This window comes from Mytilus edulis, chromosome 3, assembly GCF_963676685.1.
Source record: "Mytilus edulis chromosome 3, xbMytEdul2.2, whole genome shotgun sequence".
NCBI classification, from domain to species: domain Eukaryota; kingdom Metazoa; phylum Mollusca; class Bivalvia; order Mytilida; family Mytilidae; genus Mytilus; species Mytilus edulis.
The window spans coordinates 14,299,628-14,311,829 of record NC_092346.1 but is presented as its reverse complement, the minus strand read 5'-3'; the positions used below and the strand labels follow the sequence as shown (position 1 = coordinate 14,311,829).

The window sequence follows — 12,202 nt, the reverse complement described above, 5'->3', positions numbered from 1 at the left end:
TGAAACACCAAACATATCAAAATTTTCAAAATGCTTCAAACTCAATGAAACTTTACAATAATGTTACTTGACATGTGTCGATGCCCTCTTTGACTTTGGAATTTTCAAAATGGCTGCCGTTACCCTGGCAATGGGGGAACAAGGGTGCCATCTGTTATTGCTAGCAATTTCAAATCAAGTTTATTATAGTTATAATATTAGTCTAAAATCGCGCATTAACCAGATGCTCTGCAGGGCGCAGCTTTATACGACAGCAGAGGTCGAACCCTGAACAGTTGGGGCAAGTATGGACACAACATTCAAGCTCTGAATTTGGGTTGTGATTAAATAGTTGACACAACATAGGTTTCTGACACATAATGAATGTGGTCTAAGAACTTAAACTTAAAAACTTAAAAATTTTAAATTGGACATTTGCCTATTATGGTCCAATATCCAAAATCTAAATACATGGTTAGATTCAGCATATCAAAGAACCCCAAGAATTCAATTTTTGATGAAATCAAATAAATTTCAATTTTGGACCCTTTAGACCTCAATGTGGACCAATTCGATAACCGGGTTCAAATATCAAAAATCTAAATACATGGTTAGATTCAGCATTAATCAAAGAACCCCATATATTCAATTTTTGTTGAAAAAACAAAGTTTAATTTTGGACCCCGATTTGGACCAACTTGAAAACTGGGCCTATAAGCAGAAATCTTAATACATGTTTAGATTTAGCATATCAAAGAACCCAAAGTATTCATTTTTTGTTGAAATCAAACAACGTTAAATTATGGACCCCGATTTGGAGCAACTTGAAAACTGGGTCAATAATCACAAATCTAAGTACATGTTTAGATTCAGCATATCAAAGAACCCCAAGAATTCCATTTTTGTTGAAATCAAACAAAGTTTAATTATGGACCCCGATTTGGACCAACTTAAAAACTGGGCCTATAATCAAAAATCTAAGTAGATGTTTAGATTCAGCATATCAAAGAACCCCAAGAATTCCATTTTTGTTGAAATCAAACAAAGTTTAATTATGGACCCCGATTTGGACCAACTTGAAAACTGGGCCCATAATCAAAAATCTAAGTAGATGTTTAGATTCAGCATATCAAAGAACCCCAAGAATTCAATTTTTGTTGAAATCAAACAAAGTTTAATTATGGACCCCGATTTGGACCAACTTGAAAACTGGGCCCATAATAAAAAATCTAAGTAGATGTTTAGGTTAAGCATATCAAAGAACCCCAAGAATTCATTTTTTGTTGAAATCAAACGCGTTGCACAGGGGACAATAAGGAGATGTGGTATGATTGCCAATGAGACAACTATCAAAGTTGAAATGAAGTGGATGTTAGCAATTACAGTCAACTGTATTCTTATGCATACATGAGGAAAGACTATTGCTGATATGCAATTAAAAGTACAATATGATCTCCAATGTGTTGAAAAAAGTAGATGTTTAGATTCAGCATATCAAAGAACCCCAAGAATTCAATTTTTGTTGAAATCAAACAAAGTTTAACCTTGGACCAACTTGAAAACTAGGCCCATAATCAAAAATCTAAGTAGATGTTTAGATTCAGCATATTAAAGAACCCCAAGAATTCAATTTTTGTTGAAATCAAACGCGTTGCACATTTGTTAAAATCAAAATCAGTTTAATGTTGGACCCTTTGGACCTTAATGTAGACCAATTTGAAAACGGGACCAAAAATAAAGAATCTACATACACGGTTAGATTTGGCATATCAAAGAACCCCAATTATTTAATTTTTGATGAAATCAAACAAAGTTTAATTTTGGACCCTTTGGCCCCCTTTTTCCTAAACTGTTGGGACCAAAACACCCAAAATCAATCCCAACCTTCCTTTTATGGTCATAAACCTTGTGTTTAAATTTCATAAATTTCTATTTACTTATACTAAAGTTTTTGTGCGAAAACCAAGAAAAAAGCTTTTTTGGCGCCCTTTTTGGCGCCCAATTCTTAACTGTTAAGACCAAAACTCCCAAAATCAATCCCAACCTTCCTGTTGTGTTCATAAACCTTGTGTTTAAATTTCATAGATTTCTATTCATTTGTTCTAAAGTTATCGTGCGAAAACCAAGAAAAATGCTTATTTGGGCCCCTTTTTGGCCCCTTATTCCTAAACTGTTGGGACCAAAACTCCCAAAATCAATCCCAACCTTCCTTTTGTGTTCATTAACCTTGTGTATCAATTTCATAGATTTCTATTTACTTATACTAAAGTTATTGTGCGAAAACCAAGAAAAATGCTTATTTGGGCCCTTTTTTGGCCCCTTATTCCTAAACTGTTGGGACCAAAACTGCGAAAATCAAACCAAGCCTTCCTTTTGTGGTCATAAACCTTGTGTTTGAATTTCATAGATTTCTATTTACTTAAACTAAAGTTATAGTGCGAAAACCAATGTGTCTTCGGACGACGACGACGACGCCAACATCAGACCAATATACGACCGCATGCATTTGACCCTTATGTTTTATTTTTAGCCATGGTTGCCATGTTTGTCGCTGGATCAAAACTTCAGATACAATTCATAAACAAGATACCCTAAGGAACATTTAGTTAAAGTTTGAAGGTAATTAGCCCAGTAGTTTCAGAGGAGAAGATTTTTAAATGTTAGCAAACTTGATGAAAAAATTGTGTAAAATTGTCTTTAAAGGGCAATAACTCCTTAAGGGGTCAATTGAAAATTTTTGTCATTTAACTTTTTTGTAGATCTTACTTTGCTGAACATTATTGCTGCTGTTTATATCTATCTTTAATAATATTCAAGATGATAACAACCAGATGCTCCGCAAGGCGCAGCTTTATACGACCGCAGAGGTTGAACCCTGAACGGTTGTGGCAAGTATGGACACAACTTTTAAGCTGGATTCAGCTCTAAATTTGGACTGTGATTAAATAGTTGACACAGCATAGGTTTCTGACACAGAACGAATGTGGTCTAATGAACTTAAAATAGTTTCAGTTCTTATATTTACTTGACTTTCAAATATTCGGTTTTCAGCGTTCTGCATGTAAATGCTAAACTTTAAATTCAGCGTTTATATATCCTGGTTTTTCGACAGCAACATTGGTGTATGGCCAAAACGGCATAATTTATCGCGCAGAAAAGCTAGCGTGGCACTCTCTTTACACACCCCATTTTGACTGGATGTACTTGTACTTTGCTCAAAATTGATTGTAATACGATAACTTAAACGCGCAAATAACAAATACGGAAGTATCCATTGATGCAATTTAAATATTCCGTTTCCTTTTAGTCGCCTTTTAAAAACAGATTTAGGGGGCAACCGACCCGTAACGGAGCTACATACTAGTATATGATAAATGTATATTCTTTTTACAAGCATCTATCCTAACGTTTTCTAACTAAGCCCCAGGCCACATTTTCAAATTCATGTATCTGCACCTAAAATGTACCATCATTGAAGCCCCTCGTGGAGGTATCAAAGTAAAATATAGTGTCACCTTAGTATTTATATTTCCGATTTCGATTGGTCTCGATTGGTCACTTCAACTTGATCCTATGCTTATCGTTGACTTTTTAAAATTGTTTTCAAATTACCATTTCAAAATGTCGTAACCTACAAATGGATAGATGAGCGCTTAACGTACAACGGCAACTATTACATACATATACAGGCTTAATGTTTTTGGTTTACGTTTACTAGTAAATGGTAGGAATGTTAAAAATGTATCAACCTTCAAGCTACTGATATTTGATCTTACTCTTAAATTCAGCGTGAATACCGTATAGTATTGTCAAAATTATATCAACAACCTCCCACATTTGTGGATAGCACAACCGTTCATTGCGACACCATACATTCAGTATTCCTTCCATATCAATACTTTAAACTTTAATCAATTATAAAAGGCAATATATGATCGTCATGCAATCGATAAAAAAATTAAAACATAACGTTAAAAATAATATTGCATGTGTCCGAAGCGCCTTTCGGGATCTACCTTTCAGTTCAGGCACGCTCTAAGCCGAATATTAGAAGGCCATCAATTTATAAAGAACCGAAATATTTGATTAAATGTTAAACAAAAGTGTCACGTATTGATTAACAGCTGAATAATATACAATATTTAAAATAATCAACACCCAGCCAAACAAGTTGACTTATGAGACACTGTAAAAATTTATTACAAAGTTATAAACATGTATTATAATAACCATTTAAAAATTGCACGTGGATATTAAGCCATTTTATTGCTTACAGTTCAGTAGAAATATATTCACAACCCTAACATACTATTTGGCTAACTGCGAACTCAGCAGTATTCACTGTTACTCCTAACTGGCCGCTGGAAAAACCAAATAGTTCTGAAACATTCGTTTCGTTTCGATTTTATTCCCTTTAGTAGTTTACAGGTAACCCTCTATTCGCCCATTTTCTATTTTTGATATTTTAATAAAAAATTTAATAAATCAAACTTTCTAAAAGCGAAATAATCAAAACTGCACGTTACGATTAGTACTTTCAAAGTTTGGTCAAATATCCAAACTATCGAAAAATGCAATTTAGAATTTTTAAAATTTTAACTATTTGGTGAACATTTCAAAATTTCAAAATTTTTCAAATGTTTGGAATTTTGATATTTTGAAACTTTGATCAAAATTTCAAAAATCAAAAATTCGAAAACTTTTTAATATTTTGAATTGATAAGTGTTACACGGACCGACAAACTAAGTACTATTATCTTTTCATTTATCAAAAATATAATTCAAGCTGATAAGAAATATTTTACAAGAACAATTAAAGCTCTATGCTTTTTCTTAGATCTATATTATGGAGAGTAAAAACACAACGAATTAATCTTTTGATAATAAATAAAAAAATGTTTGGACTTTAACGGTGTTTTTTTTTTTTGTGGACTTTAGAGGAACTTGTTATTGTGGACTTTAACGGCGTTTTCTTGTGGTCATTAGCGGAAAGTTTGTGGACTTTAACGGCGTTGTGGACTTTAGCGGAGATTTGTTGTGGACTTTCGCAGTGTTGTGGACATTAAAGGAATTTTGGACTTTAACGGTGCCACTCACACCTGCATGACCCAACTTGAGTCTGTAACCTTTGCTATATAGTCTTGTATTTATTTCATATTTTAAATTTTGGGTCATTTATATGTTTCAAGAAACAAACATTGAACTTCTACACCCTTTTTTGTAGTTAAATAATTGCTCACTTAGGAGACAGCTTCAGGTATACCAATACAGTTACAAGTTTAGTTTCGCATTATAGCCATGGTGAATTTTCTAAATATGAAAGTTTTTATACAATTTAATTGATTTGTAGATAGTTGAATAATAATATAGCCTTCCTAGTGGGTTTATATGAACATTTAGATTGTTTTTAGCATGTTTTATAAGCAATTTTCAGTTTGACCGTCCATACGTTCCTATCCGTACCACCATAGATTTAGAAATTTTGTATTGTTTTTCAACAATGATTTGAGGCTCGATCTTTTCAATTCAATTTTATGGAAAAACAGCAGAAATGCATGTGATTTTTTTTACCTCTTGATAGATATATATCTATGGTTTCAGGAAAGATATTACTTTTATTGATTGAAATTTTCCTTTGGACCAAATTTTTGAGATCTTTGTGACATCTTCAACCCCCTATTTTGCAATACTTGGTATCAAATAACTGCTGATTGTTGCCATTGTCACACAAAAATCAAAGAGCAGATTGCTCTGAGGGATACCATTGCCGTTGTTTCATTGACACATGTATACATGTAGCTGGATAATATTATTTTTAAAACTAATTCTACTGCACATGTAAAATAGTTACAAAATAGCCAATCCCGGATAAAGTTATATGAACAATGTAATTAGACCTATTGTGTTTTATTTTTGTACTATCAATTCCAAGTTTACTTTCCACAGCAGTCACCGAGACTCAGAGGGAGAGAAGGTATTTCACCTCGTACATTATCTTATCACCTATTTTCCTACGTTATTTCGAGGAGTCAGCCATTCCTAACTCTTTAAATATTTAATTTCCTTTGGGTCAGTGATCATGACTCCTTTCCGTACACATTTATCGGTTTAAACTGCGATCGTTATTAATATAATACGACATTTATTGACAGAACGAGCTAATACTCGATTTCACAATTCACGGAATTTACTTCCGGAAGGGAGACAACTCGAAACGATAATATGGAAGACTCCATTTCGCCGAAAGGGGTGTTCTACGATGTGGACGATATTTATTTTAATTTAAATGATGCATATGATTTAAAATTATGCATATGATTTAAAATTATGCAACAACAATAACCCTCAATAGCGGGCATATATAAAAAAAAGATCACATGAGTTATAAATTAATTAATTGAGTGGGGAATCTAGAGCAACCTTTCAATCTAAAACCCCTTGAAGTCAAGAAAACTATACGCATGCGCATAATTTTCAAAACAAACCCTGAAGCAAGAACGTATATTCAATGTTTATTAAACGACCTAGATGGTTCTCTATTTCTTTATGGAAATACAATCTCAAATATCAGTTTCATAACGGTAACATATAAGAAAAACTCCACTTCAGTTCTTATATGACAGAAATAGATTGATCGGAATTGAGAGAACTCTCGCATTTTACCAAAACTGGGAATTCCCTCTGACGTGTTTCTAAATTTATAAATACACTAAATATAAATACTGCTTAATTCTGATTTTCCGTGTTGTTAAAAACACGCATATAAGTCAAGGGAATTATCTAACATGAAGATTATGAAAAGAACATTATAGGAAAGTTGTTTAAGTTCAATCCTTTTGTTTGTTTATACCTTTTAAAGCAAGACAGTCATAAGAATTCGAGATGTTCCTCAATGTTTAGAATAAAACGATTGACGTGAGGGAAATGCTCTGAGCCACCGGTATAAGTCTACAGATTGCTTGAAAGCAATCGTATCCCAAAACGATTGACGTGAGGGAAATGCTCTGAGCCACCGGTATAAGTCTACAGATTGCTTGAAAGCAATCGTATCCCAAAAAGAGATTATACATGTATTTCACCATTATTACTATTGGAAATAAAACTATGGACGATTCTCTTTCCATAAATATCACATGCATAACTCAAATATTAAGCCTTATTTATTAGGAAGGAAGGGACAGAGGGTGTTTAAAAATTATGAGTGTCAATTCTACGTTTCTTCTATTTGGTCGGCCTTCTGTTTCTTTGACATTTTCCTCATTTCCATTCTCAATTTTATCAAGGATTTACTATACTCAAAGATTTTTGAAAGACATGTAGTGAGTTACATATATGCTGTTTATGATACTCCTTTGCGGAAGCAACGTAAAGAAAGAGATGGACAGCAAATTTTAATGTGATTCTCGTAAATAGCTGTTAAAATCAATTAACAGAGAAAATAATGTCAAAAACAGTGAACTCTTTAAGTATTAAGTAACAGATAACAGGAATCTCAATTTCAAATAAACAGTTAACAACATTGCAAATTTTAACAAAACAGATTAAAGACAGTGGGTCGAAAACAGTTGACAGTTTTTAAAATTTATCAGTCAAATAACAGTTTTAAACAAATTTAAACCTTGAAAAGGACAAAAACAGTTTAACATAAAAAGTCCCCCCCCCCCAAAAAAAACCTTAGATATTTGAACTTAATATTTATTTTCGTTAAAAGGACGGCAAATAACTATTCTAAAATTAGCAAGTTGCCATACAGTAAATTTGTCAACACGAGCAAGTTGCCGTACCCTACACTTTATTTTTCATGGTCTATATTCTTTAAAATACATCTTTTTGACAACAAATTTCAGTAAATATGATGCCACACTATAATAATCTAAAAACGTGTCTGGAAAAATAATGAAAAACAGTTCAATATCTTGAGAATGGGGCGACAGAGGACGATAGACCTCAAAATTTTCCGGTACTAAATGGCAAGTTTTGGAGTATTACACAAAATCTTGTATTAATTTTGTACTTATCGGCCTAATAATTTAAAGAATAATATATATGAAAATCATTTCTTAAGCGGCACCCTCATCAAATGAGTGGAAATGCTTTAAATTGAATAAATTCTTAACTTGTTTACTTTTTTTTCTATTTCTATTTTCTAATATTATTTAATAATCTAAAAACAGATTAATAATGTCATATTAATTTAGATTAATAATCTAAAAACAGATTAATAATGTCATATTAATTTAGATTAATAATCTAAAGACAGAGGACGATAGACCTCAAACTTTTCCAGTACTAAGTGGCAAGTTTTGGAGTATTACACAAAATCTTGTATTAATTTTGTACTCATCGGCCTTATCATTTAAAGAATAATATATATGAAAATCATTTCTTAAGCGGCATCCTCATCAAATGAGTGGAAATGCTATATTTTGAGGTCTAAAACTAAACTTGTAACTGTATTGGTATACCTGAAGCTGTCTCCTAAGTGAGCAATCATTTAACTACAAAAAAAAAGGGTGTAGAAGTTCAATGTTTGTTTTTTGAAACATATAAATGAACCAATGTAATATATAAAATAAAATATAGTATTTTGGAGCAACATCTGATTATCATTACATGCATGATATCAACTTCAACTTCAAATATCATTACTAATTTTATATTCTACAATACTTTAGTTCAGGGAAACAATGCGCATGTGCAAGATCGATCGTGAGTTTGCGTTATCGACTAATTAGATACGAGATTTGATAAACTACTGGGGGCATTATCAGTTTATTGATTTATCAGATCGGCATCGTTATTACTGTAAGATTAATGAATACTTTATTTTCAAGAAGCATATACATGCTATGGCAAACGAAAATATATACAATATATGACAAACAAAAGACAGCAGAGAACAGAAGTTACAGAGTATACAATAATATATGACAATATATGTGATCTAATTTCCCAAGCTGCATTTAAATAATTGCATAGTTTTACTGTCAGAGATTTAGAATAAATTATCTAACTTGTGCCGATTTGGCCAAGAACAGTAGAATAAATATAAAATTCTATATATATATATATATAGTATGGCATTTTATTACATACTTTTAATTAACAGTTCTGTCGTATATTTGTCAGAAAATTCACGTTAGTAGGTAGAAAAATGATACTAAATGTGAAAAAAATATTGTTATATTACAATTATTATAGAAAAAAGCCCCCCCCCCCCCCCTAGACAAAAAGAAAACAACTATTGTCGTCTTATCAAAAGCAAGGCGGTCTTAAATATTTATGAGTGAAATAGCTGCCTACTTGGATCTTTTGACATACATACTTCTTTTTGACAAATTTCTCGAAAGCGATACTTAGCAATCCTAGATTCCGTCGTCAGCATTCACGCCGACTACTTCAGCATTTAGGTTCAGTCTGTTGTTCAAATTTTTGTTTTACATCAAAATCATTGTCAAACATAATGGAATTTCGGGAAATTGGGACAGAAACTTCTTTATGCTCAAAATACAGTATCCAGGGCAAAATTTTGCAAATATTTATTTTCATTTTCCGTATTTTACTACTAAATGGACTTCGTTTTTCCTGAAGTTAATTTCCTGTTTTGTCTGAGGTTAAAGATTTTCATGCAGTCATCATGCAGGGATGGGGTCGATTACTTTAAAATGTAATCGATTAAATTACAATTACTTTGCTTATAAAATGTAATCGATTACATTACAATTTCAAATGTAATTGATTACATTAGATTACTTTTCTTTAAAGTAATCATGATTACTTGTGATTACTTATGATTACATTGTATATTGCAATATTAAAGAATTTCTAATAACTTTTTATCCTCACGAAATAGCTAATTTTGGTGATTTTTTTTAAAGCCATAATTTATTAATCTTATTTTAAAGAATTTAGACAAGTACAGTGTAACATGTGTAGTTTGATAACATAGCTTTAGACAAGTGTCCTTTATCTATGTAAACGATATAACTTTGTTTTTTTCTACAAATTTTAACCAATTTAAGTCTGCCCAATTCATAAAAAAACTGGACAAATAAAGAAAAATCAAGTAAGTATAGTTTTATTGTCTGTGAGGACATAATTGACACATCCATAAATGTTTTTACAGGTGTTAATCCCTACTTTCATTATTTTAACAAACAATAGGTGAGCTTGGGTATTAAAATTTTATTGTCTTAATTGCAATATCAATAAATTATAAGTGGTTAATTGTCATAATTTGTTTGAAAATTTTGAATACATTTTTATCATAATATTTATGAAAAACAAGATTTGTTAAAATTGTCAAAAAATGAAATATGATTTTAAATTCCATTTTGGATCAAAAGGGCTCATGCAGTTATGTATGTCGACCTACAAAGTCAAATTGGAGTTTAATGTTTTCTGCTTTTGAATTTCATTGTAGTTTTACATAAATATTGGGCATACTTATATGAAATTTGAGTTAATATCAGAAGTGTTCAATCAATGAACAAAAATGCTTTCAAGACATACTCTTATATCATCATAAGAGCTCAATCTCACAAACACTGGAAAGCAAAATCCTTAATTAAATTGTTAACAAAATAAAACACTTGGTTATACAAACTTTGTTATATAGATGATACTTTTTATCACATTAAACAAAGTCCCATCATAATGAATACTAGTTTCATGATTTTTTTTATTCATGCTTTACATTTTCATATTGTCTATCAAATACTTTTTTCCTATGTACCAGTATACAAGATTTGTAATCAGCAAGTAATCATATGAATGTAATCTTAAAGTAATCTAAAAGTAATCATGATTACACCTGTTTTTGGCAATGTAATCAATTACATTACGATTACTTGTAATCAGAAATGGCATGATTACTGATTACATAGGATTACACTGCAAAATGTAATCGATTACAGCTGATTACGATTACTGATTACGATTACCCCATGCCTGTCATCATGGCAATAACCGTTTTGTTTTAATCGTCCAGCTGCAAGTTAAATGCATATCCGTGCAGGTCAAGATCATGATAATGCATGATATATATGAATGTTGAAACTATTTTGTTCTACATTGCGCTGGACTTTTCACTCGTTTGTTCAAAATGCAACAGTCAGAGTAAAGACATTGTATATCTTACTAGTGGGTGCGACTTTTTTGCTAAGAGTTTAATTCCATATGACGACCTGTAGCTGTTTGATTTTATGGGAACTTATTTTATTATGGTTTGAACAAGGAACGTATATACTGTTTCAAGCTTTAACGATCAGATTATTTATACAATATTGAAAACATAACATTTATGAAGCCATGGTTATTTTTTATTGAAAACATCGCATAATATTCATTACGACTATGTGTTATGACCAGCAACTATTTTTCAAAAAGCTCCGTTTTACATGACAATCATATGGTTCAGATTGTTTATCTATCCCGAAAAAAGTTTAAGAGAATAAATTATGTAGTGTCACTATTGTATGTCACTATGATATACTGTTTTGGCAATTAATGCCATTACGCCAGGATGTTTCTGGAAATTGTTCTCAATCTCCAAAAATGATATTTCTGCACATAAACTTCCTCAAAGTTCTTAACAGCTTCAAGGGACTTGAAGGACCTCGTTCCTTCTTTATCAAACATTTCGTTTTGGTTATTTGCAAGCCGTAATTTCAAATTTCTTTTCCAATTTTCTCCCATAATTTTCCAACACTATGTCTCGAAATTTTTCACAATATTTTTTATTTTACTTTATTAAACATCAACATAATCAAACAAAAAACAGATGACACTCAAAGACTTCACAGGTAAACGGGAAAGCGGCAGGCGTCCTAATAAACTCGCATATTCTCGCATGAATTTTATTTAAACGCTTGACCCACTCAGAATTCTAGGTCGCGAACAAGCTTTCCCTGAACAATGTGAAGTCTTTTGCTGGCTTTTCAGCCCTTAAACATCTGATGAAACACCTAAGTATTGAAATTAGAGTATAGTAAAATAAAGTTAAACAGTTAGGGAGCTACCATTTGATTTTTATGGGGGCTAGGATGACATTAAAAAAAAATAGGCAGGACAGGAGTTTTGAGTAAAAAAAAAGGCAGGATGAGACACTTGCAAAAAAAAAAGTCAGGACGACAATTTAGGTAAAAAAAAAGTCAGGATAAACTGAAAAAAAAGGCACGACCGAACAGAGTGAAAAATAAAATGGCAGCTCCCTTAAAGGAAG

The 12,202-nt window shown here is 31.7% G+C and overlaps 1 protein-coding gene across 1 annotated transcript in view; it reads right to left on the bottom strand.

Moving 5' to 3' along the window:
• LOC139515869 (uncharacterized) overlaps positions 1–12,202 on the bottom strand; it is a 66,193-nt gene that overhangs the window by 28,706 nt on the left and 25,285 nt on the right. The gene's annotated exons all lie outside the window — the stretch shown is intronic.